We start from the raw sequence: 27,805 nt of genomic DNA on the forward strand, positions 1-27,805 counted from the left end.
TAAAATAAGCATATTGTCTAAAGTCATCCACAGAAATTGTAGGATACTACTTCAATTGTCACAGAACTGGCAGTGGTGGGATTTGAACCCACGCCTCCTAAGAGACTGGAGCCTAATTCCAGCGCCTTCAACCACTCGGCCACACTACCTTAGAAACCATTAACAGAAAGGAACATTTTGGGCAATTTAAGTAATGTTGCGTTTTGAGGTGCAGACTTGGCGGGCAAATAGGTTTCCAGACCAAAATCCAGGTTCATGCTGTCCTGCCTAGCCTTGTGCATAACGTAATGAAGCCTGCTCTGATCCATGGCGAAATGTCAGACCTAATTCGTCTTCAGCTACAAGAGAGTACAGGCCAACAAGTACCACTACAGTAGCAGAGTGGCGCAGCGGAAGAGTGCTGGGCCCATAACCCAGAGGTCGATGGATCGAAACCATCCTCTGCTATCTTGACCTGGTTATTTAGTAGCACAATCCTAAGTTTAGGATCTTGTTGAACTTCTACCAAGTAGTTCTTTTGAAGGTTAATCATGTGAAGTTAAAAATTGTCTACTCATTGGCTGTGGCCGAGGGATTTGACCCCTTCTTCAATTCATTTACTTCACTTTGGAAATTTGGGCCATCTTTCACCATTCTTAGTCTGATTTCTCTGTGTTGTCACTGATTAAGTAGTCAGTCCCGCTTAGTGTGAAAGGCAAAAATACTGAAATTTCGGGAATGGTGGTAAGAGGACAAAACACAAACAGAAAATCAAATTCCTATACTTTGCTACAAACAAAACTGAAAGAAAGAACTGGCAGTGGTGGGATTTGAACCCACGCCTCCTGAGAGACTGGAGTCTTAATCCAGCGACTTTGACCGCTCTGCCACACTACCTGCAATTTTTTTTCAGTAAAAATATCAGATTTCCACAAGAACATCCAGGTTATTGGTGTCCAACAAAACCTTGCGCATAAGGTAATGACCTCTGCTTTGATCAGAGGTAAATTATCTTCAACGCAACCAGAAACGTCCATTGGCAAATGGTTGTGGACCTCATGCTTGCTAACCTAAATCCAGCGCCTTCAACCAATAGGCCACACTACCTTAGAGGCCATCAACAGAAATGACATTTTTGGGCACTTTAAGTCATGTTGCGGTCTGAGACGCATTTTTGGTGGACAAATGGGTTGCCACACCAACATCCAGGTTCATGCTGTCCTGCCTCGCCTTGTGCATAACGTAATGAAGCCTGCTCTGATCCATGGCCAAATGCCAGACCTAATTCTTCTTCAGCAACAAGAGAGTACAGGCCAACAAGTACTACTACTGCAGCAGAGTGGCGCAGCGGAAGCGTGCTGGGCCCATAACCCAGAGGTCGATGGATCGAAACCATCCTCTGCTATCTCGACCTGGTTGTTTAGTAGCTCAATCCTCAGTCTAGGATGTTGTTGAACTTCTACCAAGTAGTTATTTTGAAGGTTAATCATGTGAAGTTAAAAATTGTCTACTGATTGGCTGTGGCCGAGGGATTTGACTGACCCCTTCTTCAATTCATTTACTTCACTTTGGAAATTTGGGCCATCTTTCACCATTCTTAGTCTGATTTCTCTGTGTTGTCACTGATTAAGGAGTCAGTCCCGCTTAGTGTGAAATGCAAAAATACTGAAATTTCGGGAATGGTGGTAAGAGGTCAAAACACAAACAGAAAATCAAATTCCTATACTTTGCTACAAACAAAACTGTAACGAAGAACTGGCAGTTGAGGGATTTGAACCCACGCTGCCTGAGACACTGGAGCCTAAATCCAGCGCCTTCAACGAATAGGCCACACTACCTTAGACGTCATTAACAGAAAGGAAAACTTTGGGCAATTTAAGTAATGTTGCGTTTTGAGGTGCAGACTTGGCGGGCAAATAGGTTTCCAGACCAAAATCCAGGTTCATGCTGTCCTGCCTAGCCTTGTGCATAACGTATTGAAGCCTGCTCTGATACTTGGCGAAATGTCAGACCTAATTATTCTTCAGCAACAAGAGAGTACAAGCCAACAAGTATCACTACAGTAGCAGAGTGGCGCAGCGGAAGCGTGCTGGGCCCATAAACCAGAGGTAGATGGATCGAAACCGTCCTCTGCTATCTTCACCTGGTTATTTAGTAGCACAATTCTAAGTCTAAGACCTTGTTGAACTTCTACCAAGTAGTTCTTTTGAAGGTTAATCATGTGAAGTTAAAAATTGTCTACTCATTGGCTGTGGCCGAGGGAATTGACCCCTTCTTCAATTCATTTACTTCACTTTGGAAATTTGGGCCATCTTTCACCATTCTTAGTCTGATTTCTCTGTGTTGTCACTGATTAAGTAGTCAGTCCGGCTTAGTGTGAAAGGCAAAAATACAGAAATTTCGGGAATGGTGGTAAGAGGACAAAACACAAACAGAAAATCAAATTCCTATACTTTGCTACAAACAAAACTGTAAGGATGAACTGGCAGTGGTGGGATTTGAACCCACGCCTCCTGAGAGACTGGAGCCTTAATCCAGCGCCTTTGACCGCTCGGCCACACTACCTGTAAATCTGTGTTTAGCATAAATATCAGGTTTCCTCAAGAACATCCAGGTTAGTGGTGTCCAACAAAACCTTGCGCATAAGGTAATGACGCCTGCTTGGATCAGAGGTAAATTATCTTCAAGCCAACCAGAAATGTCCAATGGCAAACAGTTGTGGACCTCATGCTTGTTAGCATAGTAAAATAAGCATATTGTCTAAAGTCATCCACAGAAATTGTAGGATACTACTTCGATTGTCACAGAACTGGCAGTGGTGGGATTTGAACCCACGCCTCCTAAGAGACTGGAGCCTAAATCCAGCGCCTTCGACCACTCGGCCACACTACCTTAGAAACCATTAACAGAAAGGAACATTTTGGGCAATTTAAGTAATGTTGCGTTTTGAGGTGCAGACTTGGCGGGCAAATAGGTTTCCAGACCAAAATCTAGTTTCATGCTGTCCTGCCTAGCCTTGTGCATAACGTAATGAAGCCTGCTCTGATCCATGGTGAAATGTCAGACCTAATTCGTCTTCAGCTACAAGAGAGTACAGGCCAACAAGTACCACTACAGTAGCAGAGTGGCGCAGCGGAAGCGTGCTGGGCCCATAACCCAGAGGTCGATGGATCGAAACCATCCTCTGCTATCTTGACCTGGTTATTTAGTAGCACAATCCTAAGTCTAGGATGTTGTTGAATTTCTACCAAGTAGTTCTTTTGAAGGTTAATCATGTGAAGTTAAAAATTGTCTACTCATTGGCTGTGGCCGAGGGATTTGACCCCTTCTTCAATTCATTTACTTCACTTTGGAAATTTGGTTCATCTTTCACCATTCTTAGTCTGATTTCTCTGTGTTGTCACTGATTAAATAGTCAGTCCCGCTTAGTGTGAAAGGCAAAAATACAGAAATTTTCGGGAATGGTGGTAAGAGGACAAAGCACAAACAGTAAATCAAATTCCTATACTTTGCTACAAACAAAACTGTAAGGAAGAACTGGCAGTGGTGGGATTTGAACCCATGCCACCTGAGATACTGGAACCTTAATCCAGCAACTTTGACCGCTCTGCCACACTACCTGTAAATCTGTGTTTAGCATAAATATCAGGTTTCCTCAAGAACATCCAGGTTAGTGGTGTCCAACAAAACCTTGCGCATAAGGTAATGACGCCTGCTTGGATCAGAGGTAAATTATCTTCAAGCCAACCAGAAACGTCCAATGGCAAACAGTTGTGGACCTCATGCTTGTTAGCATAGTAAAATAAGCATATTGTCTAAAGTCATCCAAAGAAATTGTAGGATACTACTTCGATTGTCACAGAACTGGCAGTGGTGGGATTTGAACCCACGCCTCCTAAGAGACTGGAGCCTAAATCCAGCGACTTTGACCGCTCTGCCACACTACCTGCAAAATGTTTTTAGTAAAAATATCAGATTTCCACAAGAACATCCAGGTTAGTGGTGTCCAACCGAACCTTGCGCATAAGGTAATGACGACTGCTTGGATCAGAGGTAAATTATCTTCAAACCAACCAGAAACGTCCAATGGCAAATGGTTGTGGACCTCATGCTTGCTAACCTAAATCCAGCGCCTTCAACCAATCAGCCACACTACCTTAAAGGCCATCAACAGAAATGAAATTTGTGGGCAATTTAAGTCATGTCGCGGTCTGAGACGCATTTTTGGTGGACAAATAGGTTTCCACATCAACATCCAGGTTCATGCTGTCCTGCCTAGCCTTGTGCATAACGTATTGAAGCCTGCTCTGATACTTGGCGAAATGTCAGACCTAATTCTTCTTCAGCGACAAGAGAGTACAAGCCAACAAGTACTGCTACAGTAGCAGAGTGGCGCAGCGGAAGCGTGCTGGGCCCAAAACCCAGAGGTCGATGGATCGAAACCATCCTCTGCTATCTTCACCTGGTTATTTAGTAGCACAATCCTAAGTCTAAGACCTTGTTGAACTTCTACCAAGTAGTTCTTTTGAAGGTTAATCATGTGAAGTTAAAAATTGTCTACTCATTGTCTGTGGCCGAGGGAATTGACTCCTTCTTCAATTCATTTACTTCACTTTGGAAAATTGGGCCATCTTTCACCATTCTTAGTCTGATTTCTCTGTGTTGTCACTGATTAAGTAGTCAGTCCGGCTTAGTGTGAAAGGCAAAAATACTGAAATTTCGGGAATGGTGGTAAGAGGACAAAACACAAACAGAAAATCAAATTCCTATACTTTGCTACAAACAAAACTGTAAGGATGAACTGGCAGTGTTGGGATTTGAACCCACGCCTCCTGAGAGACTGGAGCCTTAATACAGCGCCTTTGACCGCTCGACCACACTACCTGCAAATCCATGTTTAGCATAAATATCAGGTTTCCTCAAGAACATCCAGGTTAGTGGTGTCCAACAAAACCTTGCGCATAAGGTAATGACGCCTGCTTGGATAAGAGGTAAATTATCTTCAAGCCAACCAGAAACGTCCAATGGCAAACAGTTGTGGACCTCATGCTTGTTAGCATAGTAAAATAAGCATATTGTCTAAAGTCATCCACAGAAAAAGTAGGATACTACTTCGATTGTCACGGAACTGGCAGTGGTGGGATTTGAACCGACGCCTCCTAAGAGACTGGAGCCTAAATCCAGCGCCTTCGACCACTCGGCCACACTACCTTAGAAGCCATTTACAGAAAGGAACATTTTGGGCAATTTAAGTAATGTTGCGTTTTGAGGTGCAAACTTGGCGGGCAAATAGGTTTCCACACCAAAATCCAGGTTCATGCTGTCCTGCCTAGCCTTGTGCATAACGTAATGAATTCTGCTCTGATCCATGGCGAAATGTCAGACCTAATTCTTCTTTAGCTACAAGAGAGTACAGGCAAACAAGTATCACTACTGTAGCAGAGTGGCGCAGCGGAAGCGTGCTGGGCCCATAACCCAGAGGTTGATGGATCGAAACCATCCTCTGCTATCTTCACCTGGTTATTTAGTAGCACAATCCTAAGTCTAAGACCTTGTTGAACTTTTACCAAGTAGTTCTTTTGAAGGTTAATCATGTGAAGTTAAAAATTGTCTACTCAGTGGCTGTGGCCGAGGGAATTGACCCCTTCTTCAATTCATTTACTTCACTTTGGAAAATTGGGCCATCTTTCACCATTCTTAGTCTGATTTCTCTGTGTTGTCACTGATTAAGTAGTCAGTCCGGCTTAGTGTGAAAGGCAAAAATACTGAAATTTCGGGAATGGTGGTAAGAGGACAAAACACAAACAGAAAATCAAATTCCTATACTTTGCTACAAACAAAACTGTAAGGATGAACTGGCAGTGGTGGGATTTGAACCCACGCCTCCTGAGAGACTGGAGCCTTAATCCAGCGCCTTTGACCGCTCGGCCACACTACCTGCAAATCTTTGTTTAGCATAAATATCAGGTTTCCTAAAGAACATCCAGGTTAGTGGTGTCCAACAAAACCTTGCGCATAAGGTAATGACGCCTGCTTGGATCAGAGGTAAATTATCTTCAAGCCAACCAGAAATGTCCAATGGCAAACAGTTGTGGACCTCATGCTTGTTAGCATAGTAAAATAAGCATATTGTCTAAAGTCATCCAAAGAAATTGTAGGATACTACTTCAATTGTCACAGAACTGGCATTGGTGGGATTTGAACCCACGCCTCCTAAGAGACTGGAGCCTAAATCCAGCGCCTTCGACCACTCGGCCACACTACCTTAGAAACCATTAACAGAAAGGAAAATTTTGGGCAATTTAAGTAATGTTGCGTTTTGAGGTGCAGACTTGGCGGGCAAATAGGTTTCCAGACCAAAATCTAGTTTCATGCTGTCCTGCCTAGCCTTGTGCATAACGTAATGAAGCCTGCTCTGATCCATGGCGAAATGTCAGACCTAATTCGTCTTCAGCTACAAGAGAGTACAGGCCAACAAGTACCACTACAGTAGCAGAGTGGCGCAGCGGAAGCGTGCTGGGCCCATAACCCAGAGGTCGATGGATCGAAACCATCCTCTGCTATCTTGACCTGGTTATTTAGTAGCACAATCCTAAGTCTAGGATGTTGTTGAATTTCTACCAAGTAGTTATTTTGAAGGTTAATCATGTGAAGTTAAAAATTGTCTACTCATTGGCTGTGGCCGAGGGATTTGACCCCTTCTTCAATTCATTTACTTCACTTTGGAAATTTGGGCCATCTTTCACCATTCTTAGTCTGATTTCTCTGTGTTGTCACTGATTAAATAGTCAGTCCCGCTTAGTGTGAAAGGCAAAAATACAGAAATTTTCGGGAATGGTGGTAAGAGGACAAAGCACAAACAGTAAATCAAATTCCTATACTTTGCTACAAACAAAACTGTAAGGAAGAACTGGCAGTGGTGGGATTTGAACCCACGCCACCTGAGATACTGGAACCTTAATCCAGCAACTTTGACCGCTCTGCCACACTACCTGCAAAATGTTTTTAGTAAAAATATCAGATTTCCACAAGAACATCCAGGTTAGTGGTGTCCAACCGAACCTTGCGCATAAGGTAATGACGACTGCTTGGATCAGAGGTAAATTATCTTCAAACCAACCAGAAACGTCCAATGGCAAATGGTTGTGGACCTCATGCTTGCTAACCTAAATCCAGCGCCTTCAACCAATCAGCCACACTACCTTAAAGGCCATCAACAGAAATGAAATTTGTGCGCAATTTAAGTCATGTCGCGGTCTGAGACGCATTTTTGGTGGACAAATAGGTTTCCACATCAACATCCAGGTTCATGCTGTCCTGCCTAGCCTTGTGCATAACGTATTGAAGCCTGCTCTGATACTTGGCGAAATGTCAGACCTAATTCTTCTTCGGCGACAAGAGAGTACAAGTAGGGAGAGGAAGTCGCTCACGAGATGCTGTGACTATCGCGAGACCTACAGCGAAACCAGAAACCCTAACATGGCGGCGCCCTGCTGCTAAGATAGAACTAGCTCTATTATACTAAACTAATCCAAATTTAACCATCATATATCTTGCCTTTTCTCTTCTCTCTTTCATCCGGCAGATCTGAAATACCACCCAACGTGGAGGACCTCGAACGTTTCATCGACGGATATTTTTACAGCTGCGCGATGGAGGATCCTTCCGTCGAGAAACCATCGAAGAAACCTTCTTCGAAGAAGAGGAAAAACGATTCAGCGACGGACACGGACGACCTAACCACCACCACTACGGACGTTTCGGTCAGTGTGCTGGAGTCCATAAATAAAAAACTTGACGTCCTCGGCCTCATCCTCGAGGACGTCAAAGAATTAAAAGTAAGCATGGAATTCATCAGTCAGCAGGTAAGTGTCCTTAAACAGGAAAATGCCGAGTTACATTCTACACTCACGGCTGTTTCAGCCGAGCTGGAAACTATGAAAAAAGAGAATAAAACGCTAAAAGAAACAGTTTTAGATGTACAATCCCGTAGTATGCGGGAGAATTTAATATTCTCAGGTATATCTGAGAATACCTCTGATAACCCAGAGGTTGAGATAAAAAAAATTATGACGAATTCATTAAAAATTCCTCAGGAGACGGTAAATAACATCTCTTTTGACCGGGTACATCGGCTTGGAGCCCGTAGAGGCAACAAACCCCGTCCTATTATTGCCAAGTTTGAGCATTTTAAACAGAAATTATTTGTTAAAAGTAAAGGACGGGAGCTTAAAGGGACCTCATTTGGAATGAATGATCAATTCCCGAGAGAGATCAATGAGCGGCGAAAGGTACTGTTTCCTATAATGAAACAAAATAGGCAGGAGGGTAAACGGACTACGATAGCCGTTGATAAGTTATATATCGATGGCCAACTATTCCGGAACCCCAATTCCACTCCCTGACTGTTCTAATTAGCATTGGTGGAACTAAACTTAGTTTGATTACTAGGTGTATACATATACTGTATATGTGGTTATAAAACCAAAAACATGAATACTTATTATGTTTAGGCTATATTATAAATATAATATTAATACACAACTATATCTAAAGTATATTTATAAAAAAAATAAAAATAAATCTCGCTGGGGTTACTGGTGTATTGTTATGTTTAATCCCCTGTTAATTTCCTTCACTTTCACCGCCCTACTCGTTTTTGCACTGTTTTATTTACTTACACGTTACCTTACACGTTACCTTACACGTTACCTTACACGTTACCTTACACGTTACCTTACACGTTACCTTACACATTACCTTACATGTTACCTTATACGTTACCTCATATTTTATACAAACTATATAAATCACCTAACCACTTTGATTCTATCCTATAACATGCCAGTGGTGGCAAATGGCCTATACAGATATATACATAGGACTGTGTTTATATTATTTGTATGCATAAATTAGTTCTGGTTTCCTGGAATGTTTGTGGCGCTCGCTCACAGGCAAAAAGAATAAAAACTTTAGACAATCTCTTAAAATTAAAAGCAGATATTTGCCTCCTACAAGAAACCCACCTACAAAAATCTGAAGAAAAATTACTTATTGATAAAAATTTTAGCCAAGCGTACTCTGCCCCTTATAACAGTAGACAAAGGGGAGTCTGTATACTCATACATAAGAATTTACTCTTTACTCTAAATAATACAATAACAGACCCAGAGGGCCGATACATTATTATTCAGGTGACTATATTTAATAAAATATATACATTCGGTAATTTATATGCCCCTAATAATGATGATCCGGCTTTTTTCCATGAATTTTTCTCTAAGCTGTTTGAATTAGCAGCGAACTCTACTATTATTATTGGAGGAGACTTTAACACAACCTTAAATCCATTAATAGATCGTTCTAATAAAACAACATGTATAAGGCGATCACAATCCACAAAAGTAATAGGGGAATATATGGATGACTTTGGCCTCGTCGACAGCTGGAGACTTAAAAACCCAAATAAGAAGGAATTTACCTTCTTTTCCGCTGTGCACCGGTCCTTTTCAAGAATTGATTTTTTTCTTACAAATAATTCTATTGCTGATAAAACCGTTACAAAAATACATCCTATTATTATTAGCGACCATGCACCAGTCTCCCTTTCCCTACAAGTTGATTATACCTTTAAACCACCACCTACATGGCGTTTTAACATCTCACTACTAAACGACGCAGAATTTGACAAAATTATAAGAAAAGAATGGGCAGACTTTTTGGAAATAAATGACTCTCCAGACCTATCTCCAGCTCTTCTCTGGGAAGCCGGGAAAGCAGTAATTAGAGGTAAAATTATATCATATTCATCTTATAAAAAGAAACAGGATCAAAAATTAGAAAAAGACTTGGAAGATAAAATTAAACAACTGACGGATGAGTACGCAATAAACCCAAATAACCAAATATGGACTGACTTACAAAATACAAAAATACAGTTAGACGATATGTTAACTAAAAAGACAGTTTATAATACAACAATTGAGATACAACAACTTTGAATATAATAACAAATCAGGTAAATTTCTTGCAAACCAACTTCAACGTAATCGGGAAAAATCGCTTATAACGGCTATTAAAGGTACAACTGGTGAATGTACACAATCACCAGAAGAAATTAATCAAATTTTTTATAATTATTATCACAACTTATACTCAGAAACTAATAAACCTAACCCAGAGCATATTGAGGCATTCCTCAGTAGCTTAAGTATACCTCAGGTAACTACTGAATATAAAGATATGTTAGATGCACCACTTACTATAAACGAGTTGTACAGTGCTCTAGATAGTATGCCAAATGGCAAAGCACCCGGCCCGGATGGTTATCCGGCTATATTTTTAAAGCACTTCTGGTCAATGCTTGCTCCACTATTCTTAAGAGTAGTAACAGAAATTAAAACTAATGGTCACATACGCCCACACATGAATACAGCAGCAATTAAACTTTTATTAAAGCCAGAAAAAGACCCCACCCTTCCATCAAGTTACCGTCCGATTTCACTAATTAACACTGATATTAAAATTATCACTAAGGCTTTTACATCTAGATTAGAAACAGTAATCCCGACAATCATTCATAGCGACCAAACAGGCTTTATTAAAGAGCGTCACTCTACTAATAATATTAGAAGGCTCTTTAACCTTATTAGTATGTCACAGCGGCATGATAAAAAGGCAGTTATTATATCATTGGATGCAGAAAAAGCTTTTGATAAAGTTAACTGGTCCTTCCTCTTTGCTGTTTTAAATAAATTTGGCTTTGGGAAGTCATTTATTCACTGGGTGTCAGTATTATATGATTCTCCTAAAGCTACTGTTACTACTAATGGGATTATATCTAAGAGTTTTACTCTACAGAGAGGCACAAGACAGGGATGCCCACTGTCGCCTTTATTATTTGCAATATTTATTGAACCGCTTGCATTAGCCATACGCCAGGAAAGAATGATTCAAGGAATTCACTCTGGGGTAACAGAACATAAAATTAATCTATATGCCGATGATATTTTACTTTATTTAGAAAAGCCTGCTATTTCATTAGGGGAAGTATTTAACTTAATAACTAAATTCTCACAGTTATCAGACTATTCTATTAACTGGACAAAATCAACACTTCTACCTATTACAGAAAATTCATGGAACCCTGCAAGCCAGGACCCATACTACTCATTTCCTATAGGTAATTTAAAATACTTAGGCATAAAAATCTCACCTAAATTAACTGATTTAGTTAATTTAAATTTCACTCCACTTCTGGATAGCATTTATAGTGACTTGGAGCGCTGGAATAATCTTCCTATTTCTCTAATAGGACGAATAGCCACTATTAAAATGAAAGTTTTACCCAAAATAAACTATTTTTTCTCAATGATTCCATTTAAACCTACGGCTAACTGGTTCCAGTTGTTGGACTCAGCCGTTACAAAATTTTACTGGAAAAAAAAAGAAGCAAAGATTAGTCTATCTACTCTTCAGAAAAATAAATCCAAAGGAGGTCTAGAGGCACCAAATTTTATGCACTATTATATAGCCAACCAGCTACAATATATTATTTTATGGGCACAACCCAATAGAGATACTAACTGTTGGCTGGAACTAGAACAGAAGGATTGTAATAACCTCAGACTCCTAGATTTACTCTTTATTACAACATCGATTAAGCGCCATAACTGCTTTAAAAATCCAATGATTTCCGCCACCCTGACTGCCTGGTGGAAGGCACTAGAAATGACAAAAGCCCAAGTGGAGCCCAGCGGGCTTTCTCCCCTATGGCATAACCCCGACTTTCAAATTAACAACCAATCGTTTTATTTGAATGTGTGGGAGCAGAAAGGAATTACACATCTCCACCATCTCTTCTCAGATAATATGTTTATATCATATACATCCTTGCTCCAAAAATATAAAATAAAAAACGGAAACTTTTTACATTATTTGCAAGTTAAAAGTATGATAAAGAAACAAATTCCAACACTCCAGGGTACGCTCCAACCGCCTGTTTTAGCTAAAGATATTACCAAGCTTTCTCCGACAACAACAAAAAAACTCTCAAAAATATATAAGTTACTTTCATATACTGATAAAACGTCTTTACCCATCTCGAAATGGGAAACAGACTTGTCTATAGCTCCGGAATCTGTCTTTTGGATTCAAGTTTGTGAAAATGTTTTTAAAATGACAAAACACACAAATTTACAACTTATCCAATATAAAATTATTCATAGAACATACATTACTCAATATATGATGAAGAAAATGGGACTCTCAGACTCCGACATTTGTCTCCAGTGTTTACAAAACACTACAGACACTTATTTTCATGCTTTATGGTTATGTACTCCGGTTATGTGTTTCTGGACTAAAGTCTTAGAAAAACTTTCCGCTGTCTTGGACTGTAGGATACCGTTCTCTCCAAACTTGTGTTTGCTAGGTGACTTAACAACAATTGACTTACCACATAAACAATTTCAATCTATACTTGTAGCCCTTACTATCGCAAAAAAAACAATTCTTGTTAACTGGAAAAATAAACAAACTTTGAATATCGACCAATGGTCTAACCTCCTCATAAATCATATTTTAATGGAAAAAATATCTGCCTCAAATAAAAACCAAATGTCAAAATTTAAAGAAACATGGTCTACGTATATAGAATTTTTTAACCTAAACTTGGATTTTAATTCTGCCTGTTAGCGAGAGCCACAGCAGCGTTATAACTTGCATTGATGTTTCTGTATTAGGCAATTTGTAACTAATGGTTGTGTTTCTATAGTCAGGAACCCGGCTGCTGCCAGCGGGATCGAGCGGATTCACCTCCGATGGGCACCAGCGGTTGATATTCGGATTCACGGCATGCCAGTGGGTTAATTCTGTGGGTGCTGTCCCCCCTGGCGGGGAGTGGGCGGGTCTGCCCCTCTGTTGGCTGCTGGGTGGCGGCTGCGTCTTGGCCGTTCCATGGGTCTCTTGGGGGGTGCTGCGTTGCGGGGCTTTCCCTGGTGTCGGGGGCGGCGCCGTTCCGGCGCGGTCCGTCGCTCTGGGCCCGGCGACGCGGTTCGGGGCCTGTGGGCCGCCGGGGTGCCCGGTGGTTCCCTCTCCCCTCCCCCTTCCTCCCCCTTGCTGCCTCTCCCTCCTCGCCTCTCCCCGCCCGTCCTCCGCCTCCCTGTCCCCTCTCCCTCGTCGCCCTTCCTCCTCCTCTCCCCCTCTCCTTGCGTCCCTGCCGCTGCCCCCTGCCCTTCTTGTCATCCCCTTCCCTCCTCCCTTCCCCTTCCCCGGTACGCCTTCCTTCCCCTCCCCTGGGCCGGGGGCTCCATCCATGGCCCGGGTCTCGGTGCTATGGGGGCCGGCGGGGGTGGCTGGGGTTTGGTGTCGTGCCCGCCCCGCTCCGGTGGGCGTCCTGACACCTCGGGCGGGACCCAGTATCCGGGGGGCGAGCCCTATCGCCCCGCCGGACGGGTCCCATATGCCCGCCGGAGTCCTGGTGGGGTGGGTGGGGGCTTGGTGGGCCGGTGCGCCTCCTGCCCCCGCCCGGTTGGGGAGGGCCCCGCTGGTCACACCTCTTAACTCACTACACTAGGTTTGCACAATACACTTTTATAGACATATAGGGCACATAACACACTTTGGGGGGTGGGGTAGGGTGGAAACACCGTCTTCACCCTACAACTCCCCTCCAATTTTAATACACCACACAACTTGTGGGTGGGGGGGGGGGCTTGTGGGGGTGCCATCGGTTGGGGGCCGCAGTATAGAGCAGTGCTGCGGTCCCCTGTCCGTGTCGCCACCCCCCCCCCCCGCCCTATCTATTTTTTTTAATGCACCACATACACTCAGCAACATGCTTGGGTGGCGGGTGGATCGGAGCGTGGGAATATCATTTCCATCGGCTCCGGTTCACCTGCTCCTAATTTTAATGCACCACACACACACACTTGTATATACACTGGGTGGGGTCACATTCACGGTTTAGGGGTAGAGTTCGCCAGTCCGCGAGCTGGCGGACAGTAACAGGGGTTAATTTTCACAAAGAACGCTGGGGTGACGACCGGGGCCTTCCCCCGCTGGGCCTGGGGTTCGGGGGTGTCGGCCGCCCTCCGGTGCCCCCATCTCCCCCTTCTGCCCCTGGTGTTCCGTCCTTCCACACGGCAGGGGGTGGGGTGGGCGCGGCTGCCCTCTCCGCTCCGCTGTCCGGCCCCTCTTCGGCGCCGGTGCCTGGGTGCGGGTGGTCCCCGGGGGCTGGGGGTCGGGGGTTGGGGGGCTGCCGGTTGGTCGGGGTGGGGTCGGGGGGGGCGGCTTTGTTGGGGGGGGGGGCGGTGGTGGGGGTTGCGGGGTGGGGGGGTGCTGGGGGTGGGGGGTGTCTGGGGGACTGGGGGCGTGGGGGCGGCTGGGGCTGGGTTGGGGTGGGTGGCGGGGGTGGATGGGGGACGGGGGGTCGTGGGGGGGGCGGGGGTTGGGGGCCGGTGGGGTGCCTGGTGGGCCTGCAGTGCCCCGTCCTGCTGCGTTGGGCCGGGGGCGCGGGCCGTGTTGGGGCGGGGGGCGCTCCTGCTCCTGGGTTTGCTCTCCGGCCGGTGGCCCTGGCGGGGCCCGGGGGTCGTCCTTTGGTGCTGCCGCGGCCTGGGGGGCCCTGAGGTGTTGCGCTTGCTCTGTTCCGGCGGGGGTCGACGGCTCCCCTCTTTGGTGGAGATTTTCATGCATGCCAGATCCACCACACCAGCATCTACCGAAACTCAGACACAATCTGTTTCCTCCTCAGGTTATTGAATCGGTGGTGGCTGGTGTCTGCGGATCTCACGCGGCTTCGTCTGTCCTTCCTTCCTTTTCTCGGTCTCTCCTTTGGTCTCTTGAGGCCTCCCTGATTTTATGTTTTTTGGATTTGTTGGGGTCTGGATGTTTCTTGGGCTGGGGAGGAGTTCTGGTGGGGGGTGTCTGGTCGGTGCTGGATTTCACCTTCCTTGGTTTTCTTCGGTCCCCTCGGGTCTCCTGGTGTTCGGTTTAGGTGAACGGTATGAGATTTTTTTTTCTAATAGGTTTTCTGGTGAGCTAACAAATACACACACGCACGCACGCACACACGCACATACACATACTCACCCACACACACAAAAAAAATAATATATATATATATATATATATATATATATATTAAAAAAAAAAAAAAAGAGAGTACAAGCCAACAAGTACCACTGCAGTAGCAGAGTGGCGCAGCGGAAGCGTGCTGGGCCCATAACCCAGAGGTCGATGGATCGAAACCATCCTCTGCTATCTTCACCTGGTTATTTAGTAGCACAATCCTAAGTCTAGGACCTTGTTGAACTTCTACCAAGTAGTTCTTTTGAAGGTTAATCATGTGAAGTTAAAAATTGTCTACTCATTGGCTGTGGCCGAGGGAATTGACCCCTTCTTCAATTCATTTACTTCACTTTGGAAAATTGAGCCATCTTTCACCATTCTTAGTCTGATTTCTCTGAGTTGTCACTGATTAAGTTGTCAGTCCCGCTTAGTGTGAAATGCAAAAATACAGAAATTTCGGGAATGGTGGTAAGAGGACAAAACACAAACAGAAAATCAAATTCCTATACTTTGCTACAAACAAAACTGTAAGGATGAACTGGCAGTGCTGGGATTTGAACACACGCCTCCTAAGAGACTGGAGCCTAAATCCAGCGCCTTCGACCACTCGGCCACACTACCTTAGAGACCATTAACAGAGAGGAACATTTTGGGCACTTTAAGTAATGTTGCGTTTTGAGGTGCAAACTTGGCGGGCAGATAGGTTTCCAGACCAAAATCCAGGTTCATGCTGTCCTGCCTAGCCTTGTGCATAACGTAATGAAGCCTGCTCTGATCCATGGCGAAATGTCAGACCTAATTCGTCTTCAGCTACAAGAGAGTACAGGCCAACAAGTACCACTACAGTAGCAGAGTGGCGCAGCGGAAGCGTGCTGGGCCCATAACCCAGAGGTCGATGGATCGAAACCATCCTCTGCTATCTTGACCTGGTTATTTAGTAGCACAATCCTAAGTCTAGGATCTTGTTGAACTTCTACCAAGTAGTTATTTTGAAGGTTAATCATGTGAAGTTAAAAATTGTCTACTCATTGGCTGTGGCCGAGGGATTTGACCCCTTCTTCAATTCATTTACTTCACTTTGGAAATTTGGGCCATCTTTCACCATTCTTAGTCTGATTTCTCTGTGTTGTCACTGATTAAGTAGTCAGTCCCGCTTAGTGTGAAAGGCAAAAATACTGAAATTTCGGGAATGGTGGTAAGAGGACAAAACACAAACAGAAAATCAAATTCCTATACTTTGCTACAAACAAAACTGAAAGGAAGAACTGGCAGTGGTGGGATTTGAATCCACGCCACCTGACGTAATGGAACCTTAATCCAGCGACTTAGACCGCTCTGCCACACTACCTGCAAATTCCATCCATCCATCCATCCATTTTCTGTACCACTTGTCCTCACAAGGGTCGCGGGGGTTGCTGGAGCCTATCCCAGCTGGCTTCAGGCAGTAGGCGGGGTACACCCTGAACTGGTTGCCAGCCAATCGCAGGGCACACAGAGACGAACAACCATACTCACAATCACACCTATGGACAATTTGGAGTGTCCAATTCACCTGCCATGCATGTTTTTGGAATGTGGGAGGAAACCGGAGTACCCGGAGAAAACCCACGCAAGCACGGGGAGAACATGCAAACTCCACCCAGGAAGGCCGAAGCCCGGACTAAGGAAGAACTGGCAGTGGTGGGATTTGAACCCACGCCACCTGAGAGACTGAAACTTTAATCCAGCTACTTTGACCGCTCTGCCACACTACCTGCAAATTGTTTTTAGTAAAAATATTAGATTTCCACAAGAACATCCAGGTTAGTGGTGTCTAACCGAACCTTGCGCATAAGGTAATGAAGCCTGCTTGGATCAGAGGTAAATTATCTTCAAGCCAAACAGAAACGTCCAATGGCAAATGGTTGTGGACCTCATGCTTGCTAACCTAAATCCAGCGCCTTCAACCAATCAGCCACACTACCTTAGAGGCCATCAACAGAAATGAAATTTGTGGGCAATTTAAGTCATGTCGCGGTCTGAGACGCATTTTTGGTGGACAAATAGGTTTCCACATCAACATCCAGGTTCATGCTGTCCTGCCTAGCCTTGTGCATAACGTAATGAAGCCTGCTCTGATCCATGGCGAAATGTCAGACCTAATTCTTCTTCAGCGACAAGAGAGTACAAACCAACAAGTACCACTACAGTAGCAGAGTAGTGCAGCGTGCTGGGCCCATAACCCAGAGGTCGATGGATCGAAACCTTCCTCTGCTATCTTCACCTGGTTATTTAGTAGCACAATCCTAAATCTAAGATCTTGTTGAACTTCTACCAAGTAGTTATTTTGAAGGTTAATCATGTGAAGTTAAAAATTGTATACTCATTGGCTGTGGCCAAGGGATTTGACCCATTCTTCAATTCATTTACTTCACTTTGGAAATTTGGGCCATCTTTCACCATTCTTAGTCTGATTTCTCTGTGTTGTCACTGATTAAGTAGTCAGTCCCGCTTAGTGTGAAAGGCAAAAATACTGAAATTTCGGGAATGGTGGTAAGAAGACAAAACACAAACAGAAAATCAAATTCCTATACTTTGCTACAAACAAAACAGTAAGGATGAACTGGCAGTGGTGGGATTTGAACCCACAACTCCTGAGAGACTGGAGCCTTAATCCAGCGCCTTTGACCGCTCGGCCACACTACCTGCAAATCTGTGTTTAGCATAAATATCAGGTTTCCTCAAGAACATCCAGGTTAGTGGTGTCCAACAAAACCTTGCGCATAAGGTAATGACGCCTGCTTGGATCAGAGGTAAATTATCTTCAAGCCAACCAGAAACGTCCAATGGCAAACAGTTGTGGACCTCATACTTGTTAGCATAGTAAAATAAGCATACTGTCTAAAGTCATCCACAGAAATTGTAGGATACTACTTCAATTGTCACGGAACTGTTAGTGGTGGGATTTGAACCCACGCCTCCTAAGAGACTGGAGCCTAAATCCAGCTTCTTCGACCACTCGGCCACACTACCTTAGAAGCCGTTAACAGAAAGGAAAATTTTGGGCAATTTAAGTAATGTTGCTTTTTGAGGTGCAGACTTGGCGGGCAAATAGGTTTCCACACCAAAATCCAGGTTCATGCTGTCCTGCCTAGCCTTGTGCATAACGTAATGAAGCCTGCTCTGATCCATGGCGAAATGTCAGACCTAATTCTTCTTCAGCGACAAGAGAGTACAGGCCAACAAGTTCCACTACAGTAGCAGAGTGGCGCAGCGTGCTGGGCCCATAACCCAGAGGTCGATGGGTCGAAACTATCCTCTGCTATCTTCACCTGGTTATTTAGTAGCACAATCCTAAGTCTAAGACCTTGTTGAACTTCTACCAAGTAGTTCTTTTGAAGGTTAATCATGTGAAGTTAAAAGTTGTCTACTCATTGGCTGTGGCCGAGGGAATTGACCCCTTCTTCAATTCATTTACTTCACTTTGGAAAATTGGGCCATCTTTCACCATTCTTAGTCTGATTTCTCTGTGTTGTCACTGATTAAGGAGTCAGTCCCGCTTAGTGTGAAAGGCAAAAATACTGAAATTTCGGGAATGGTGGTAAGAGAGACTGGAGCCTTAATCCAGCGACTTTGACCGCTCGGCTACAATACCTGCAAATCTGTGTTTAGCATAAATATCAGGTTTCCTCAAGAACATCCAGGTTTGTGGTGTCCAACAAAACCTTGCGCTTAAGGTAATGACGCCTGCTTGGATCAGAGGTAAATTATCTTCAACTCAACCAGAAACGTCCATTGGCAAATGGTTGTGGACCTCATGCTTGCTAACATAAATCCAGCGCCTTCAACCAATAGGCCACACTACCTTAGAGGCCATCAACAGAAATTAAATTTTTGGGCACTTTAAGTCATGTTGCGGTCTGAGACGCATTTTTGGTGGACAAATGGGTTGCCACACCAACATCCAGGTTCATGCTGTCCTGCCTTGCCTTGTGCATAACGTAATGAAGCCTGCTCTGATCCATGGCCAAATGCCAGACCTAATTCTTCTTCAGCGACAAGAGAGTACAGGCCAACAAGTACAACTACAGCAGCAGAGTGGCGCAGCTGAAGCGTGCTGGGTCCATAACCCAGAGGTCGATGGATCGAAACCATCCTCTGCTATCTCGACCTGATTGTTTAGTAGCTCAATCCTCAGTCTAGGATGTTGTTGAACTTCTACCAAGTAGTTATTTTGAAGGTTAATCATGTGAAGTTAAAAATTGTCTACTCATTGGCTATGGCCAAGGGATTTGACCCCTTCTTCAATTAATTTACTTAACTTTGGAAATTTGGGCCATCTTTCACCATTCTTAGTCTGATTTCTCTGAGTTGTCACTGATTAAGTTGTCAGTCCCGCTTAGTGTGAAATGCAAAAATACAGAAATTTCGGGAATGGCGGTAAGATGTCAAAACACAAACAGAAAATCAAATTCCTATAATTTGCTACAAACAAAACTGTAAGGAAGAACTGGCAGTGGAGGGATTTGAACCCACGCCTCCTGAGAGACTGGAGACTTAATCCAGCACCTTTGACCCCTCTGCCACACTACCAACAAATATTTTTTAGTAAAAATATCAGGTTTCCACAAGAACATCCAGGTTTGTGGTGTCCAACCGAACCTTGCGCATAAGGTAATGAAGCCTGCTTGGATCAGAGGTAAATTATCTTCAAGCAAACCAGAAACGTCCCATGGCAAATGGTTGTGGACCTCATGCTTGCTAGCCTAAATCCAGCGCCTTCAACCAATAGGCCACACTACCTTAGAAGCCATTAACAGAAAGGAAAATTTTGGGCAATTTAAGTAATGTTGCGTTTTGAGGTGCAGACTTGGCGGGCAAATAGGTTTTGTTAGAGTATACAATATTTGTATTCTACTCTTTTCGTGTTCAATTAACTGAATGGTGAGATTCTGGTGAAGAAGTCCCTTTGCAAAGGTATCATTAAAACAGAAGCTTCTGATGACAAAAACTGACGACACTCAAATCGTGTTCTGGTCAGATTGTGTCCTCTCTACTCCGGCACATCATTATTTATTGAAAAGTGGGTGAATACGAAAAGTCTCCTCCCTTAGCCCACAGTACATTTGTTTACAACTCAGTAAATACCAGTCTACTCCCTTTTCCGAGTTCCCATAGGTATAAATCAGATTAGAGAAAAACAATCATACATCAGCCTGTCTCTTCCGACAGAGACAGGTACCAGACTACATACACTCCCTTATTTTCTAAGGAGAGTGAGACAGATACAATAGACAATCCCATTCATTGAGCTCCACAGCTATAACTAAATCCAAAACGGCTAAAATATAAATTGAAACTGAAAAACAATGTTAATAACTTAACATTCCCTCATTTGAGATCATGAGAGCTCAACACATTAAAACATTTTTTTCAATGGTTGTGTGGTAAAAATAATTATCCTTAAAACATCCCTTTAGCAGAAGAGGAGGTAGTTTAGCAATCATATGACATTAAAAAACAATTTGATACATTTAAAAGATTTTTAGTGGAATAAGCATAGCATATGTGAGTCTTAACATAAAATATTGTTCATTAAAAAGTGTCGCAATGTATCGGCAGACGAATATGTGTTCTTTGAAGCCATCTCGTGATGAAGTTCTTTGTTGAATGAAAAAAGTGACGCAATAGTTTTTCTCTTCTTTAAGAATCTGGGGTAGACTACCCAAATTCTTCGATTTGTCACCGGGATTATTCTGCCCGAAAATGTGACTCTTCGTGGAATGATTGCCCAAGAAAAGGCACTTGACTTGATCCGTTGAATGATGTCAAAACGATGTCGAATGATGTCGAAACGGCCGCTCCAGAACCGAACAGTGGGTCAGCTGACGTGGCTCCCAGGTCGGAGGTGATAAGATTGATGATCATCAGTTGATGAGATAGCTGAGCCTGGCACGTCTCCGGAAGCCTTGTAGACCAGATGTGGAATGTCGTCTCCATCCTTCTTTCTGTGCAGCGAACTGCACAAGATTTCCTCTCCGACCCCCTGGGGCCGTTCTCCTGAGTGCAGAAACTTTTCATTTTTAGTTTCTCATAAACTCACATAAATATTATTTGGAGGAAAAACCCTGATAGTTTTTGTTAGTTGGGATTAGTAAATGTTATTTGGTTAAGATCCGTAGGTCCTGTGCTGTTGGAACAGGAAAATATCTATTTTTGTGACATTAAAATAGAGCCCAGCCTTTGATTGAGTTGAATGACATTCGCTCATTCATTAATATAAGACAGAGCTTGTAAATATTTATTTTTCACATAGGTTTTGTTCAATAATAGGTAATTTTTTTACCACGACTAAATTTGTTCTAAATTTGCATAACTTTGCCTTTCACCATCCTGAAAGGAATCATTTTACTAGCATATCATATATTCTCTTCCCAGAATCCCACGACCGATCGAATCGTGGCATGCTGGAAAAAACTCACATATATTCATATTATCTATACTCTTTTGCAAACACTGGGCTCCAAACATTACATTTTTCAAATGTGATTCTGAGATAAAAGATATAATATAATATAATTACCTTCATCCGGCGAATATGCATTATTGTCCTTGCTTGCTTCAGACTTACTTTGCGATCGATTTCCTCTGGTAGATTTCTTCATATTCAAACTGTGGATTATCACTTCAAAACCTTTTCATATTCAAACTGTGGATTATCACTTCAAAACCTTTTCATTTTTTAATCTACTAATTCGTCTACATTGGTTAATTTCTTAAACATAAACTCCCTCATTTGACAAAGATCCACTGATTTTTTTCAAACACTTCAAGATAAAGGAGGATAAAATAGAGACCTCATAACTCAAAAGACGTCGTAAATAACACAACCCTCTAAATCAGGCTATGAGGTAAACGAAAAAGCTACAAAACACAATAAAAATGAGCACAAGCAGATACAATTTAAGACACCAATATATGATGACTTTGGGACCATAAAAATAGAGGTAACCATATGAATCTAATTCTCCTAGAGTTAAGCAAACTAAAAATTATTTAAACTGCTAATCAACCTCACCTCTTTTACAGATTAGTGGGGCTGAGGATAAAATTACACAAAACTTACAAATATCTACCATTTCCTAGATTTAATCAAACTAAAAATTATCTTCAAACTGCTAATCAACTTCACCTCTTTTACACATTAGCGGGGCTCATAAAAAACACAGCACACAAAATATTTCTGGGATTCATAAATCACAGTGCTGTGGAAAAAAAAATCTAAAATTAACCATCAAACTCTTAGTTATTTATGAAATAGCATCAACTCAGTACGATAAGATGCATGGTTCAATATTATGTATATAAAACCTATACTTAGATAATATATACCACTGTGAAAACTTCTAAGTTAGCCTTTTACTTATTACTACTCATTTTATTCTATTATTTTCCTATACTGTAGCTGCAGCTGGACGAAGTCCAAAAAAGTTCCTCACGGGGAAAATAAAAGTATATCGTATCATATCATATTAATAAAATTCCCATTGTACCAATTCAGAAACTGATTCTCCCAAAAATATAGGCAAAAATTTAGTAAGCTATAGATTGAAATAAATTTTCTCAATCCCTCATTTCAAATTTACATATGTCGTTTTCAATTTCCTGAAATATCTTGCTATAGATCACAGTTCCCCATTAAACACATTAAAAATGCCTTGCATATACCGTGCAGCATTTCACCGATTGAAGGGTCGCATCCCAGTCAGACCACCAGCTTTCAAAAGTCAATGTTCAGGGCGGGGCTGTGTCAGACAAAGTTCGATGAGAGGAGACATCTCTGTAATGAGGCTTGTACACAGTCACTGGGCATTGTGGAAGTTGAACACCATGTTTTTTGTAGGCACAGGAGGAGAAGACTGTTGCTCTGCGGCTTTTGACCTTTGATCTCTGCCACATCCATTCAGACGCCGTCTGCAATGTGGATCCGATGACACATTTTCGGTCCTTCCAGGCGCTCACCTCGACCAACGAATGTACCCGGCTGATCCAATGCACTACAATGCCAGACTGAGGAAATGGGATCATAGCAAGACAGTTCACTTCCTGCTTTCTCAAAAATGTTTCGTAAAAAAAAAAACAGCCTTTTTTTTTCAATACCCCTTCCAAATAGCTACTAGCAATACTTGCAAATACAACGTATCAGCAGTTGGGGCGCATCCCGTTCGCAGTTTGTAATCAGTGAAGGCCATCAAACCCTCATCTGCCTTGGAACTCAAACATCAGTTTCTGAAATGACACACTCAGAGAAAAAACAAATATTAAAAATCATTATCATTATGTCAATTTCAAAAACATTTATAACTTCTTATTCAACCATCTTACTTCTAGCCACAGCTGTACAGATGTAGGCATAATTATGTCAACTCAACATAGCTCAAACAAAATACCATTATTTTATCATTATTCTTTATTCATTTGTCCCGAAAAGGGAAAGTTAACAAATTAACCATCTTCATCAATCATTAAAGTGTAAAGACTATTGGCTCAGTCACTAAAAAAAATAAAAAATAAAAAATAAAACACTAATTTAATATTCTTCTACAAAAACTCAACAATATCTTTCAAATACTATTACTTATTTTTTTATTGTTTATCATTCCTCTCTTACCATTTTGACAAAGAAAAAGTCCCATTACGAGGACACATTATGCTCTAACCCACAGCCCCCTCCTTTTCTTCTAACCTAGAAACGGGGGGAGGGGGAATCTTAACATTATACATCGCAAAACCTATTTTACCACATTCCCATTAATAAAACAAACGCCACTATCACAACAGTCTCATCTCACGCAAAAACAACACCAAACTTAGTTAAAAATATTGAAGAAAAACAAACAAAATCACCATATGCACATTTCTCACTCACAATCACAATAATAGCCCCCACCTTTTAGAAGCTAGGTCACACACTCAAATGCATACACACACACTCTTTAGTCATTAGAAAATAATAAACGGTTTTATTCTACCAATTCGTTGTCTACAAATCTCATGGCATTTAAACCGCAGTTTTGTACGGTGATTTCAGTAAACGGGTTAACTTCGAACAAACCACCCGTAAACTGCTCCACAAATGCTGGAGTCATTCTAGCATCAAATTCAGCCACTACATCATTACCAACAAAGAAAATACAAAAGTCTGACGTACCATTTTGTCCAGCGAAAGCTTTTCATACAATCGATCCATAGTTTGTTTTTTCATTTTATTTCGACGTTTTTATTTTTCCGCATGGCTGCGACTCACAAGTACAAGTCCCGACTATAAACCGGAAGCGCATTCAGGACAAACCATTCTGTATCCGGGTCGAAATCGCCTCAATTTTGTTTATAGGCTATTTTTTACTTTCGGTTTCTATTCTACGCAAGTAGTATTAATATTTATCAATACAGTGACGTCTCACTTTTAGTATAATAGTTCAATAGGTTAACACATATGGCCACACAACACACATAAGAATCACGTGACCTCTCGTTTATACACAGCGGTTATCCAATCCCGCTGAGCTAAACTGTTCTCCATATATTGCAAAATTTTTGCAAGGCGCTCATTTTCAAAATAACTTGTCACGCGCTATCGAATTAAACCGTAGAACAAAAGGAATTCATACGGTAATCCTGACCCCAAAACTACAATCGTAGGAGCGCCAAAAAATAAAAACAAATTCACGTAATCTCTCGATTGCAAATACAGTGATACAAAATCCAATCATCGCTGTAATCAACCTGGACCCCTCAATACTGTTCAATTTCAAACAGGCGCTTTTTTTTCAAAAAACATATTACGTGTAAATGGACGTTCTCACCAAGAGTCATGAGCAAATATGATACTAGTCCCCACCGGCCAAACTGCCAAAAAAGACAGAGCGCATACCATAATCTTCGCGATACTTAGTAAAAAGAAAGACTTTTTACGTCATCCGGCAAACCCTTTTATTCAATATATATTATGGTCTAAGGATTCTTCGTAGCGTGACGAGAAACAAAACAAATTAAAAAAATCAAATTCGCTACTTCATCCCGTATAAAAAAAGCTTCATCTCTTTGAGTCTGCATTTACGTCACTTCTAAATGCACCACCCCACGACGTGTTTAGTTCAATATCGTCGGAATTATCCCAACTCACAATAGAACGACATCAAACTACAACTTGTTCACACAGATATCATTTAAAAATTTTAGACAATTTAGAAGACGAAAAACCAGTTGCAGCGGACCCAAACAGACAGAGCCTCCCTACGTGGATAAAAGTCTCCACTTACCGTACTTTATTTATTTAGGCCTAGAAGTTCCGCCCGTCCGTGAACGCCGCAGCTTGCTCTACGTCAGAATACCACCATCCGTTAGAATTCAGCGGAGGAGGTCACCATTCGTTATAATTCAGCGTCGGGGATCACCATTTGTTAGAGTAGACAATATTTGTATTCTACTCTTTTCGTGTTCAATTAACTGAATGGTGAGATTCTGGTGAAGAAGTCCCTTTGCAAAGGTAAATAATTATCAGAAGCTTCTGATGACAAAAACTGACGACACTCAAATCGTGTTCTGGTCAGATTGTGTCCTCTCTACTCCGACACATCATTATTTATTGAAAAGTGGGTGAATACGAAAAGTCTCCTCCCTTAGCCCACAGTACATTTGTTTACAACTCAGTAAATACCAGTCTACTCCCTCTCCGAGTTCCCATAGGTATAAATCAGATTAGAGAAAAACAATCATACATCAGCCTGTCTCTTCCGACAGAGACAGGTACCAGACTACATACACTCCCTTATTATCTCAGGAGAGTGAGACAGATACAATAGACAATCCCATTCATTGAGCTCCACAGCTATAACTAAATCCAAAACGGCTAAAATATGAATGGAAACTGAAAAACAATGTTAATAACTTAACAGTTTCCACACCAAAATCCAGGTTCATTTTGTCCTGCCTCGCCTTGTGCATAACGTAATGAAGCCTGCTCTGATCCATGGCAAAATGTCAGACCTAATTCTTCTTCAGCGACAAGAGAGTACAGGCAAACAAGTACCACTACAGTATCAGTCTGGCGCAGCGGAAGCGTGCTGGGCCCATAACCCAGAGGTCGGTGGATCAAAACCATCCTCTGCTATCTCGACCTGGTTATTTAGTAGCACAATCCTCAGTGTAGGACGTTGTTGAACTTCTACCAAGTAGTTATTTTGAAGGTTAATCATGTGAAGTTAAAAATTGTCTACTCATTGGCTCTGGCCGAGGGATTTGACCCCTTCTTCAATTAATTTACTTCACTTTGGAAAATTGGGCCATCTTTCACCATTCTTAGTCTGATTTCTCTGTGTTGTCACTGATTAAGTAGTCAGTCCCGCTTAGTGTGAAAGGCAAAAATACTGAAATTTCGGGAATGGTGGTAAGAGGACAAAACACAAACAGAAACTCTAATTCCTATACTTTGCTACAAACAAAACTGAAAGGAAGAACTGGCAGTGGTGGGATTTGAACCCACGCCTCCTGAGAGACTGGAGCCTTAATCCAGCGACTTTGACCGCTCGGCTACAATACCTGCAAATCTGTGTTTAGCATAAATATTAGGTTTCCTCAAGAACATCCAGGTTAGTGGTGTCCAACAAAACCTTGCACATAAGGTAATGACGCCTGCTTGGATCAGAGGTAAATTATCTTCAAGCCAACCAGAAACGTCCAATGGCAAACAGTTGTGGACCTCATGCTTGTTAGCATAGTAAAATAAGTATATTGCCTAAAGTCATCCACAGAAATTGTAGGATACTACTTCGATTGTCACGGAACTGGCAGTGGTGGGATTTGAACCCACGCCTCCTAAGAGACTGGAGCCTAAATCCAGCGCCTTCGACCACTCGGCCACACTACCTTAGAAGCCTGTGCATAACGTAATGAATTCTGCTCTGATCCATGGCGAAATGTCAGACCTAATTCGTCTTCAGCTACAAGAAAGTACAGGCCAACAAGTACCACTACAGTAGCAGAGTGGCGCAGCGGAAGCGTGCTGGGCCCATAACCCAGAGGTCGATGGATCGAAACCATCCTCTGCTATCTTGACCTGGTTATTAAGTAGCACAATCCTAAGTCTAGGATGTTGTTGAATTTCTACCAAGTAGTTATTTTGAAGGTTAATCATGTGAAGTTAAAAATTGTCTACTCATTGGCTTTGGCCAAGGGATTTGACACCTTCTTCAATTAATTTACTTCACTTTGAAAAATTGGGCCATCTTTCACCATTCTTATTCTGATTTCTCTGTATTGTCACTGATTAAGTAGTCAGTCCCGCTTAGTGTGAAAGGCAAAAATACTGAAGCGCCTTTGACCGAAGGATCGAAACTTGGTTTTCATATTAGGGTTTAAAACTTTGGCTCGGGTTTCAAATTAGGGTTTCAAACTAGTGCTAGGGTTTCAAATTAGAGTTTAAAACTAGGGCAAGGGTTTAATATTAGGGGTTCAAACTAGGGCTAGGGTTTCAAATAAGGGTTTTGAAGTAGTGCTAGGATTCAAAATTAGGGTTTCAAACTAGGGCTAGGTTTTCAAAATATGGTTACAAACTAGGGTTAGGTTTCAAACTAAGAATAGGGTTTCATATTAGGGTTTCAAACTAGGGCTAGGGTTTCAAATTAGGTTTTGAAACTAGTGCTAGGGTTTCATATAAGGTTTTAAAACTAGGGAAAGGGTTAAATATTAGGGTTTCAAACTAGGGCTAGGGTTTCAA

The 27,805-nt window shown here is 42.3% G+C and overlaps 14 non-coding genes across 14 annotated transcripts; 1 reads left to right on the forward strand and 13 right to left on the reverse strand.

The window, feature by feature from the left end:
- Positions 1–67: 67 nt before the first annotated feature.
- On the reverse strand, positions 68–149 carry trnal-uag (transfer RNA leucine (anticodon UAG)). Its single transcript has one exon. It is a non-coding gene; the product is annotated as a tRNA-Leu (tRNA).
- Positions 150–794: 645 nt separating this feature from the next.
- Positions 795–876, reverse strand: trnal-aag (transfer RNA leucine (anticodon AAG)). The gene has a single exon. It is a non-coding gene; the product is annotated as a tRNA-Leu (tRNA).
- Positions 877–2,462: 1,586 nt separating this feature from the next.
- Positions 2,463–2,544, reverse strand: trnal-aag (transfer RNA leucine (anticodon AAG)). The gene has a single exon. It is a non-coding gene; the product is annotated as a tRNA-Leu (tRNA).
- Positions 2,545–2,789: 245 nt separating this feature from the next.
- trnal-uag (transfer RNA leucine (anticodon UAG)) lies at positions 2,790–2,871 on the reverse strand. The gene has a single exon. It is a non-coding gene; the product is annotated as a tRNA-Leu (tRNA).
- A 973-nt stretch (positions 2,872–3,844) lies between these two features.
- Positions 3,845–3,926, reverse strand: trnal-uag (transfer RNA leucine (anticodon UAG)). The gene has a single exon. It is a non-coding gene; the product is annotated as a tRNA-Leu (tRNA).
- Positions 3,927–4,362: 436 nt separating this feature from the next.
- Positions 4,363–4,434, forward strand: trnal-caa (transfer RNA leucine (anticodon CAA)). Its single transcript has one exon. It is a non-coding gene; the product is annotated as a tRNA-Leu (tRNA).
- A 674-nt stretch (positions 4,435–5,108) lies between these two features.
- Positions 5,109–5,190, reverse strand: trnal-uag (transfer RNA leucine (anticodon UAG)). Its single transcript has one exon. It is a non-coding gene; the product is annotated as a tRNA-Leu (tRNA).
- Positions 5,191–5,835: 645 nt separating this feature from the next.
- trnal-aag (transfer RNA leucine (anticodon AAG)) lies at positions 5,836–5,917 on the reverse strand. The gene has a single exon. It is a non-coding gene; the product is annotated as a tRNA-Leu (tRNA).
- A 245-nt stretch (positions 5,918–6,162) lies between these two features.
- trnal-uag (transfer RNA leucine (anticodon UAG)) lies at positions 6,163–6,244 on the reverse strand. Its single transcript has one exon. It is a non-coding gene; the product is annotated as a tRNA-Leu (tRNA).
- A 646-nt stretch (positions 6,245–6,890) lies between these two features.
- On the reverse strand, positions 6,891–6,972 carry trnal-aag (transfer RNA leucine (anticodon AAG)). The gene has a single exon. It is a non-coding gene; the product is annotated as a tRNA-Leu (tRNA).
- An 8,615-nt stretch (positions 6,973–15,587) lies between these two features.
- Positions 15,588–15,669, reverse strand: trnal-uag (transfer RNA leucine (anticodon UAG)). Its single transcript has one exon. It is a non-coding gene; the product is annotated as a tRNA-Leu (tRNA).
- A 1,982-nt stretch (positions 15,670–17,651) lies between these two features.
- Positions 17,652–17,733, reverse strand: trnal-aag (transfer RNA leucine (anticodon AAG)). Its single transcript has one exon. It is a non-coding gene; the product is annotated as a tRNA-Leu (tRNA).
- Positions 17,734–26,547: 8,814 nt separating this feature from the next.
- trnal-aag (transfer RNA leucine (anticodon AAG)) lies at positions 26,548–26,629 on the reverse strand. The gene has a single exon. It is a non-coding gene; the product is annotated as a tRNA-Leu (tRNA).
- Positions 26,630–26,874: 245 nt separating this feature from the next.
- On the reverse strand, positions 26,875–26,956 carry trnal-uag (transfer RNA leucine (anticodon UAG)). The gene has a single exon. It is a non-coding gene; the product is annotated as a tRNA-Leu (tRNA).
- Positions 26,957–27,805: the final 849 nt, after the last annotated feature.

This window comes from Leptonotus elevatus, chromosome 2 (genome assembly GCF_054856555.1).
Source record: "Leptonotus elevatus isolate MCC_2025b chromosome 2, RoL_Lele_1.0, whole genome shotgun sequence".
NCBI classification, from domain to species: Eukaryota; Metazoa; Chordata; class Actinopteri; order Syngnathiformes; family Syngnathidae; genus Leptonotus; species Leptonotus elevatus.